The sequence below is a fragment of the Callorhinus ursinus genome, unplaced genomic scaffold, assembly GCF_003265705.2.
Source record: "Callorhinus ursinus isolate GAN/ISIS: 27379988/994484 unplaced genomic scaffold, GSC_fseal_2.0 scaffold32, whole genome shotgun sequence".
Lineage (NCBI taxonomy): Eukaryota > Metazoa > Chordata > Mammalia > Carnivora > Otariidae > Callorhinus > Callorhinus ursinus.
The window spans coordinates 12,310,999-12,321,200 of NW_027397094.1; the positions used below are offsets into that span (position 1 = coordinate 12,310,999).

The following is a 10,202-nucleotide window of genomic DNA, read 5'->3' on the forward strand; positions in this document are numbered from 1 at the left end:
CAGAAATAAACCCATGCTTTTATGGTCAATTAATCTATGACAAATGAGGTGAGACTATACAATGGGGGAAAAGACAGTCTCTTCAACAAATGCTATGGGAAAACTGGACAGCTACATGCTAAAGAATGAAACCGTACACAGAAATAAACTCAAAATGGGTTAAGGACCTAAAGGTGAGACCTGAAAGCATAAAAATCCTAGAAGAGAACCCAGGCAGCAACCTCTTAGACATCTGCCATTGAAACGTTTTTCTAGCAGATAACAGGAGAGGAAGAAAAGGGGAGTATGTCAGAGGGGGAGACGAACCATGAGAGATGATGGACTCTGAAAAACAAACTGAGGGTTCTAGAGGGTAGGGGGGTGGGGGGATGGGTTAGCCTGGTGATGGGTATTGAGGAGGGCACGTTTTGCATGGTGCACTGGGTGTTATGAACAAACAATGAATCATGGAACACTGCATCAAAAACTAATGATGTAATATATGGTGATTAACATAACAATAAAAAATTAAAAAAAAAAAAAGAAAAAAGAAACGTTTTTCTAGCTGGGTCTCCTCTGGCAAGGGAAACAAAAGCAAAATTAAACTATTGGGACTACACCAAAATAAAAAGCTTTTGCACAGTGAAGAAAACCATCAACAAAACAAAAAGGTAGCTTATCAAATGGGAGAAGACATTTGCAAATGACATATCTCTTATGTATATCAAAATATATAAAGAACGTATACAACTTAACACCAAAACCCCCCAAATAATCCAATTAAAAACTGGACAGAGGATCTGAACAGACATTTTTCCAAAGAAGACATCCAGATGGCCAACAGACACATGAAAAGATGCTCAACATTGTTAATCACAGGGAAACGCAAATTAAAACCACAATGAGATATCACTTTACACCTGTCAGAAGGACTAAAAGCAAAAGGGCAAGAAATAACAAGTGTTGGCAAGGATGTGGAGAAAAGGAAACCCTCGTGCACTGTTGGCGGGAATGCAAACTGGTATAGCCATTCTGGAAAACAGTGTGAAGTTTCCTCAGAATGTTAAAAACAGAACTACCCTATAGTCCAGTTATTCCACTACTGGGTATTTATTTACTTGAAGGAAATGAAAACAATTTGAAAAGTTATGTGCACCCCTATGTTTATCATCACATCATTTGCAATAGCCAAAATATAGAAGCAACCCTAGTGTCCGCGGATAGATGAATGGATAAAGATGTGGGATATATATATCTCTATATATAGCAATGGGATATTACCTTACTCAGCCATTTAAAAGAATGAAATATTGTATTTACAACATGGATGGACCCAGAGGGTATAATTCTAAGTGAAATAAGTCACTCAGGGGCACCTGGGTAGCTCAGTCAGTTAAGCATCTGCCTTTGGCTCAGGTCATGATCCCAGGGTCCTGGGATCAAGACCTGCATACAGCTCCCTGCTCAGCGGGGAGTCTGCTTCTCCCTCTCCCACGCCCCCATTTGTGTGTGCATGTGCGCACTCTCTCTGGCAAAAATAAATAAATAAAAAATCTTTTTAAAAAAAGTCAGAAAAAGACAAATACCACATGATTTCATTCATATGTGGAATTTAAGAAGCAAAACAAATGAACAAATTTAAAAAAGAGAGACAAAAAACCAGACTTAACTACAGAGAACAAACTGGTGGTGGCCAGAGGGAGGAGGAAAGGGAATGGGTAAAACAGGTGAAGGGGATTAAGGGTACATTTAACGTAATGAGCACTCAGAAATGCAAAGACTTATTGAATCATTATATTGTACACCTGAAACTAATATAACACTATGTTAATTGTACTTGGATAAAACAAAATTAAAAAGTTACATTTTAAGATAATGTGTCTCTTTTGGCCCCCCTTTCGTTACACTAATAGTTGTATTAGGTCTTTTGAATGATAGGCACCACATTCCAGATAATGATTACCTCTGTGGATGGGCCCCAGGAGAAAGGTATCAATGAGGTTTCATACCCATAATGTTGTTGTTATTTTAGGTGATGTTTTATTTTGGATTAATTTGGGATTTACAGAAAAATTACGGAGATAGTCCAGAGAGTTCCATATATGCTTCACCCAGTTTCTCCTAATGTTAGCATCGTATCTAACCATGATACATTTATCAAAACTAAGAAATTAACATTGGTACACCCAAACACTACATTTTATTCAGATATCATCAGTTTTCCCACTAATGTCTTTTTTGTCATTATTCTAGGGTCTAATCCAGGATACCACATTGTCTTTAGTACAGCCATACTCTTATCTATCCTTTAGAAGTCTGCAGAAACTATGGCAAACACTAAGATTTGATTAAACTCTCTGGCAAGAACAGAAAGTTCATTATCTTACTTTCTGGCTAATATAGGAAAGGAAAGTATAATGTCACAATCATGAAGGAGGCTCTGGAAACAGACTGCCCAGCTTCAAATTCTGGCTCAAGCAGATCCCAGCTATGTTGCTAGGTGATTTCTTAATCTCTCCATGACTAAATTTCTTCATCTGGAAAAATTGGGGTCATCACAGTACCTACCTCTTAGGATTACTCTGAGGCTTAAATGTATTGATTCATGTAAAGCAACTGGAAAGGTACTCAATAAATGTTAGCTATTATTATTATTTACATCTATAATATTTCACAATAAATTTTTTTAAAGCCCCTTTGGAGGGTGCCTGGGTGGCTCGGTCAGTTGGACATCCGACTCTTGATTTCGGCTCAGGTCATGATTTCAAGGTCGTGTCGGGCTCCATGCTGAGCATGGAGTCTGCTCAAGATTCTCTCTCTCCCTCTCCCTCTGCCCCTCGCTCCCCCACCCCCTGCTTCTCACGTTCTTTTGTCCAAAAAAAAAAAAAATATATATATATATATAAACTAAATGAAAATAAAATTAAGCTCCTTTTGGCTTCTCTGGATCCCATTTTAACAGAAAACCGCAATCTCCTTTGTACATTTATTACCCATGTTATAAAACATGCCACGCGGCATTATCATTATTTGTTTCTGTTGTGTCTTCAACAACGGACTCCACCTAACACATCACGGCGCACCCAGAATTCAAGTGTTTTTCGTTTGAAGGAAGGAAGAAATAAAGGGGGCAGGAAAGCAAGCTGAATGGTTAGGCAACTCCCCTGGCAGCCTCGGTGGGGAGCTCGGGGTCACAGAGGGAGCACAGAGTGTGTGGGGATTGAGGAAGCTGCATTTTTCAGAGCAAGGGTTTGGCAGTGATGGGACGATACCGTAATAGCATGGCGGGTCCCAGCACGAGTCAGAGCGGCATGGATGTGTAGGTCAAGATGCAAAGAAGGAGCTCTCTGGACAGTTCTTCCTGAGAGCATGTGTAGTGTAGAAGCCTGGAAGAACTTTTCTTCCCCAGGGCTGAACTGGAAATTCTAGTACACTTACTAACTGGAGCACAACTTGGGCAATGTCTATGGTCAGCTTTCATCCTCAGACACTGAGGCTTCCCCTCTTTCTTTTTTAGTTTAATCATTTTAAGTGCACAGTTCAGTGGCACTAAGTATGTTCACAACTTTGTGCAACCATCACCGCCATCCATCTCCAGAACTTTCTCATCTTCCCAAACAGAACTCTGTAACTATTAAACAATAACGCCCCCATTCTCCCCAACCCTAGCCCTTAGACAGCACCATTCTACTTTCTGTCTGTATGAGTTTGTCCGTTCTAGTGCTTCATATAAGTGGAATCATATAGTATTTGTCCCTTTGTGCCTGGCTTATTTCATTCAACATAGTGTCTTCAAGATTCATCAGAATTTTTTTTTTCTTTTTAAAGCCAAATAATATTCCATCGTGTAGCTACACCACATTCTATTTATCAATTTATCCATCAGTGGACACTTGGGCTATTTCCACCTTTTGACTATTGTAAATAATGCTACTATGAAAATGGGTATATAAATCCCTGTTTGAGTTCCTGCTTTCAATTCTTTGGGGCATATACCCAGAAATAGAATTGCTGGATTGTATGGTTTAAGTTTTTGAGAAACTGCCAAGTCCCCCCACCTTTTTTTTTTTTTTTGAGAGTGTGTGTGCACTTGCAGGGGGGGAGGGGCAGAGGGAGAGAGAATCTCAAGCAGACTCCATGCTGAGCACAGAGCCCAATTCGGGGCTCAATCCCACCACCCCGAGATCATGACCTGAGCCAAAACCAAGGGTTGAACGCTCAACCAACTGAGCCACGCAGGTGCCCCTGAGTCCGTCATTTTTATAGCAAGAAAGGATTCTCGCAGGTGGGATGGTGGGGATGAGAGATGGTAGTTCCAAGAATCAGGAAACAGGATTCCTCTGAGAGGAGTCTGAGTCGTTCAGTCCTCTCTGTACAGTTGTGCACTACACACCACCCCAGCAGGTAGTAATCCCCATGTCTCTCCATCCAAATGGTCACTCAACCCTTTCAAATGGCATGAACATATGCTGAAGTCTTGTGAGTGATAACTTGAGGCTTTCTCTACATTTCACCCCTCCTGATAACTTGTGACATAGTCTTGATATTCCATTCTCTCTCATCTCTGATAATAATAGCAGACAACTTATAAGGAGGGTAACTATTTAATGAGTTTTATGTTTTCCTGTTGATGTTTTTTAAAGAATACATTAACTCTTTAGGGATAAATGGCTTATTCCTCCTTGAATCTAATGCCAATTAATTTAATGCCAATTTAATACCACTTGTCTATCAGATAAAAGATAAAAACATGTTTTGGGGGGGGTCTGACCTTCTTATACCCATCCTATTTCCCTTTTTGCATTGGTTACCAGGAATCTGGGCCAAATTCATAGCCCAGCTATAATAATCAGCTCATCTCAGTTATCTGGTTATATTCACCCATTTACAGAGCCCCTACTGTATTTTCAATCTTAAAATACCCTATATTTTATTATGTTTATGTTTTAGATCTATCCCATGGCAGGATAGGGGCGCCTGGGTGGCTCAGTCAGTTAAGCGTCTGACTTCGGCTCAGGTCATGATCTCAGGGTCCTGGAATCGAACCCTGAGTCAAGCCCCTCTTTGGGCTTTGGGTTCAGTGGGGAGTCTGAGGATTCCTTCTGTCTCTCCCGCCCTCTGCCCCTCCCCCTGTTAAAAAAGAAATTCTAAACAAATGAAATGAATACCACACCTTTAGGAAGTTAACTCTTTCATACTCCCTGAGTCCCACTTAGTGCAGTACTAGTAGTAGAATAATAGAACTGCGCAGACTTTTCGAGTTAGAAGCATCTTAGGGTAAATCTAACTTCCTGTTTTTGACTTAACTGACCTGTTTATCTGGCAAAATCAGGACCTCTAAGAGAGGATCACTGCTACTGAAAATGTCAGTCAGGCATTTTGGACGCTGCATCAAGTTTTTCAAGCCACTGATGTCACTCTGTGCATCAGAAGAATGTTTAACAAATGGTAGCAACCTGTAAAGGTACTCTGTCTTCCAAATGAATCATTTGCATCCTATTCATTAACCAGAGTCTCTAAGTTCAAAGATATATTTTCTCCAGAAAGCTTCCATGAGAAAAACATTAATTCAGTTCATCAAGTTGTGGTAGGATTAAATGAGGCAGGGAACATCATGATAAATGCAAGTCACAGTTGGAGAGGATGTCTTTATTTTTTTTTATTTTATTTATTTATTTGAAAAAAAGAGAGGGAGAATGAACAGGGGGAGGGGCAGAGGGAGAGGGACAAGCAGACTCTCCGCTGAACAGGGAGCCAGACGCCGGGCTCAATCCCAGGACCCTGGGATCATGACCTGAGCAGAACTCAGATGCTTAACTGAGCCACCCGGGTGCCCCAAGGGATGTCTTTAAGGTATCAAAATACTTTGGGGCTTTTTGTATGTGTCACAGTGTGAAACAAGCCAACAAACTTTTCAAGGTAAAGAAGAATTTTCCTAGAGACTTTATTTCTATAGCTTTCTGATGGCTTTCCTGTTGGAAAGATAAAGAACTTTTTTTCGGTCCCTTTGACCCTTACATCTCTGTTGGGTGTGTGTCCCTGAGTCATACTAGACCTGATACAAGGATGGCAAATAAGTCATCTACACTTCATGTCACTGAGCGTGGCTGGAGGAATTACATGGCCCGACGGTAATAGACATCACAGGGCAGAATCATGATCACCATTCATTATCAAGGACCTAACACACACACGGCACATAACATCTCAGAATACACTGACAGTTATTTGTTAGGAACTAATTATAAAGACTGTGCCAGGTGTTTGAGTGCTCAGCCAGGCGTGGAAATTGAGAACCGTAAGTAATGTGGTAATATCTATTATAAGCATCCACTTTAATAGCCATTGTTCTAGGCTCAGCCATGATGTGATAATATGAATTTCTTTAGCTCTCATCCAGGAAATAATATGATTAGCATCAATTTCCAGTATAGCAACAGCCCTAAGAGTTCTGAGCAAATACAGATAAGACATAATAGTAGCTCAACAAATATTTACTTGACATCTACTATGATGTCTATGGATACATATATGTATCAAACACGCACACACAGCAGTCTAGTCTGTAGTTAAGAGCATGATATTGGAAGTGAAACAGGGCTGGGTTCGAGTGCTGGTACCACCGTTTAAAAGCAGTGTGACACTGGGCAAGTCTCAGGTTCCTTATCTATAGAATGGGAACAAAATACCTCCCTGGCAGAATTATTGTGAAGATTAAATACAACAATGCTTGTAAAGTGCTAGCCCAGGCCCTGGCTTAAATGCTCAATAAAGGGGAGCAACTGATTGTTTTTATATGTACCTACACATGGGTTTGGTAATAAAACTATAAATTCAGAAATCCATTCAGAAATAGGTGTGGGATTTAAAAGATGAGAGCAGTTTTTCATCAAAATGTTGTTTCATTTTATGATTTATTTATTTTTAATCAAAATTTTGAACAAGAAATAATAGCAGCTTTAAAAAGGAGAGAGCCAGATGTCAGCACAAGGGAAGGGCGAAAATCTGCACCACCAGTTGGGTAAAAGTTTGTAACCAGGCGGTTGGTGTCAGTAGCTAGGCTTGGGATTCTCACTCTTATGGTTAGCTTGGTCCTCTGTCCTCCAAAGACTGCAGAATTCTCAAACCAAGAGTAATGATGATCCTCTTGGGGACAAACTTAGGCCCTCCCCCTCTGCAGGAGAATCAGGGCGCTGTGACTCATAGGAATCACGAAATCACTAACTGGAAATCCTTGCTGAAGCTCCCCTGCAAAGGAATTGGACTTGATTTGCCAGATTCCCCATGTGATCCGAGTGTGGCCACCTGCCAAAGAGCTGGCGGGGGGGGGGGGGGGGGGGGGGGAGGAGCATAGGGCCACTCGCCTTTCTGGCAATACAGAGATTGCCTATCTCCATCACCAAATGCAAAAGCAGCCTCGGGCAGACAAGAAGCCATTTCCAATGACGATTTGGCTTGGATGAGAGTAGCTCCAGCCCCAGAGTGTTTGGTGCATTGCCTCTTTCAGCAGCTTATCCATTCTTCCATGGCGGGGCTGGGTTCTGAGGTTCTTGTGGTACATGGAGCTACTGCCTTCACCATCTGCTCCCGTATCTTCCTCCGGTGACATCAGTCAGTGCCGCAGGATTTGCCTCTGCCATCGCTCTGGCTGTTTGCCTCAACTGTGCATGTTCTTATGATGCCAGAAGAATGATCCTTCCCTAAGTCAGCTGAACGGAAGCCAGCAGTTAACTGCAAACAAGTGACCAAGCTTGCTTCGCAGCATGGAGGAGACCCGTTTCCCTGCAGCTGACCGAGTAGATGGTTGCTAATTAGCCTGCAGTGGGGCTACCAAAGGGAAGAGTTCCTTGCTCCCCTGAAGAAGGGAATCACTGTGCAGGTAGGTTAACGTGTTTCTGAGACTTCCCGGTGCCAGCTAAGCATGCGCGCTGCTCTGGGCCAGCTGCGGACAGGCTGAGAACTTTAGAACCACTGAGGAAGGTGATTAGCAGATGGGTTCCTGGCAGTGCCGGTGCTCTCAGGAGCTGGTTCCTACAGGCTGCTTGCTCAGAGAGTGGCCAGATACTGTGCAGAAAGAGAAGGAGAGTGGAGATACTCCTCTGGAGTGGGCTGAGCCAAAGACCCTCACCAGAAAGACTGCAGCTCTGATTCTTGGATGCCAGGAAATGGACATGGTTTGTCTGGGGCACGTCAGAGTTACAAGGACTAGTTTAATAAATGGGTGCAGATGGACTCTCGGGTGCCTCAAACCCAGCAGACCCCCAAGTGCACTCATTCTCTCTCTCTCTTACCCCGTACTGCTAGCCCTGTCTAATCTTCAGCCTCTATGATATCCCTAATCTATGCTAGGGAGATTTCACATCCCTCCCTGCCCCCAATCTTGGAGGCCAGAGACTGGTCTGTGAGGAAGAGGGAATGAGCACAGAGCTAAGGACTGGAGTGGGGAATTATGAAGGGACAAGTAAGAAATCCCATGGCTGGAGTTGTAGGGGAAGGGGAAGACTGGATGAGATTCGAAGGAATGCTAAGGGTAGCCAGAATGCCCACCCAGTTGGGAGGGGGCTGAAGATAGTGGGGAAGTCTGGATTTTAGAGATTGGGAGGTGAGAACAAGCCCCAGTTAGGATCCTGGTTGTGTGGGTCTTGAGTAATTGTTCTGAGCCAGGGGACCTGGAGAGCCTGTGGGTGGGTCAGCCTGGCTGGGGGTATGGATGAAGCCAAGCCTGAAGCCTGGGAGCTATCCTCCACTCCACTAGCTTCCACTCTCCGCACTTCTCAATGTTTCCCACGTCCCCTTGAACTGCCCCTCCCCTCCCACAACCTCTCAGCTGGGACCTCGTGATCTTTCCCTTGGGCTATCACAATAGTCTTACCCTGGAGTCCCTGCTTCTCATCTCTTTCCCCTCCAATCCATTCCTCACACAACTGCCAAACATTATCTTTCTAAAATGCAAGCTTGGTCATGTCTTCAAGCTTAAAGGATTCCAGTGGCTTCCCATTGCCTGCAGAATAAAGCCCAAACATCTTGCAGGGCACGCAGGAGCATTCACGATCTGCCCCCACACCCTGCCATTGTGGCTTCATCTGCTGTAACTTACCTGCAAGTACCCAGGCGCCTGGACTACTTGCCGTTCCCGGAATATGACTTTGCAATTGCCTTATTACTTTCTGACGTTATTTGCTCAGCCCAGAATATCTTTTTCTTCTGTCCTACCTCCCACACCTCTCCTCATCTTTCAAGACAAAGCCATGTCCTCTGAGAAGACTTCTCCTTCCCTCTCTTTCCAGATCAAGGTTAATCGTTCTGTCTTCTGGGGTGTGTGTCTGTCTCTCTCTGTGTGTGTGTGTGTGTGTGTGTGTGAGAGAGAGAGAGAGAGAGAGATAAACTATATATGACACTAATCTTTACCATTTTTACCATTTGAAGTGTACAGTTCTGTGACATTAAGTATATTTACATTGTTGGGCAACTATCACCACCATCCGTCTCTGAACTTTTTGTCATCCCCGACTAAAACTGTCCTCATTAAACACTAACTCTCCATTCCCCCTAGCTCCTGGCAAGCAGAATTCTGCTTTCTGTCTCCATGAATTTGACCAAACTAGGTGCCTCCTATTAGTGGAATCATATAATAATATAGTTCCCTTTATGACTGGCTTGCTTCTAACTTGTATCTTTTTTTCTCTCGAAGGTAATTGTGCATGGTAAGTGTTCATTTTCAATACAAGAATGTAGCCATGCAAAGACCAAGCAAAGAATATTAGACTCTACCCTGCAGTAAAGTATGTTTCCCTTATAGAGAAGTTGCAAACCGCTTGAAACATGTAAGTGTTAATAACACTTGAACTCTAAAATTAGACTCTGGCAAGATTCTTCTAAGAAAATCCTTTCAAGAAATCCAGTTAGTAAGTTTGGCAGTTGCTACTTGGTTAGGACCTGCTTGGGAGTATAGAGTCAAGAATCCTGAGTTCCAGCCCTGTCCCACCCTCTTCAGTGAGTTACTGGTTCTCTAGGCTCTGATTCTACCATCAGTAAAATAACAAACATCCCTGTACATTCATGAGAAAAGAACAATCCAAATGCTCAAAGCAAACACACAAACACAGATCATCCAAATTATCGCAGGGACTGGTACCCCAGGACATTTTTAGCAGGTTGATAGGATTCCTATTCATCTCTCAAAGGAAGTTAAATGGAATTCTTTAAACGGTAGAGTACAGCAA

General features: G+C 42.8%; 1 long non-coding RNA gene across 1 annotated transcript; it reads right to left on the reverse strand.

The window, feature by feature from the left end:
- Positions 1 to 6,874: 6,874 nt before the first annotated feature.
- On the reverse strand, positions 6,875 to 9,635 carry LOC141370343 (uncharacterized). Its single transcript, XR_012374307.1, has 2 exons — positions 7,344 to 9,635; positions 6,875 to 7,227 (listed from the first exon to the last, which is right to left on the reverse strand). It is a non-coding gene; the product is annotated as an uncharacterized lncRNA (long non-coding RNA).
- Between the last annotated feature and the right edge of the window lie 567 nt (positions 9,636 to 10,202).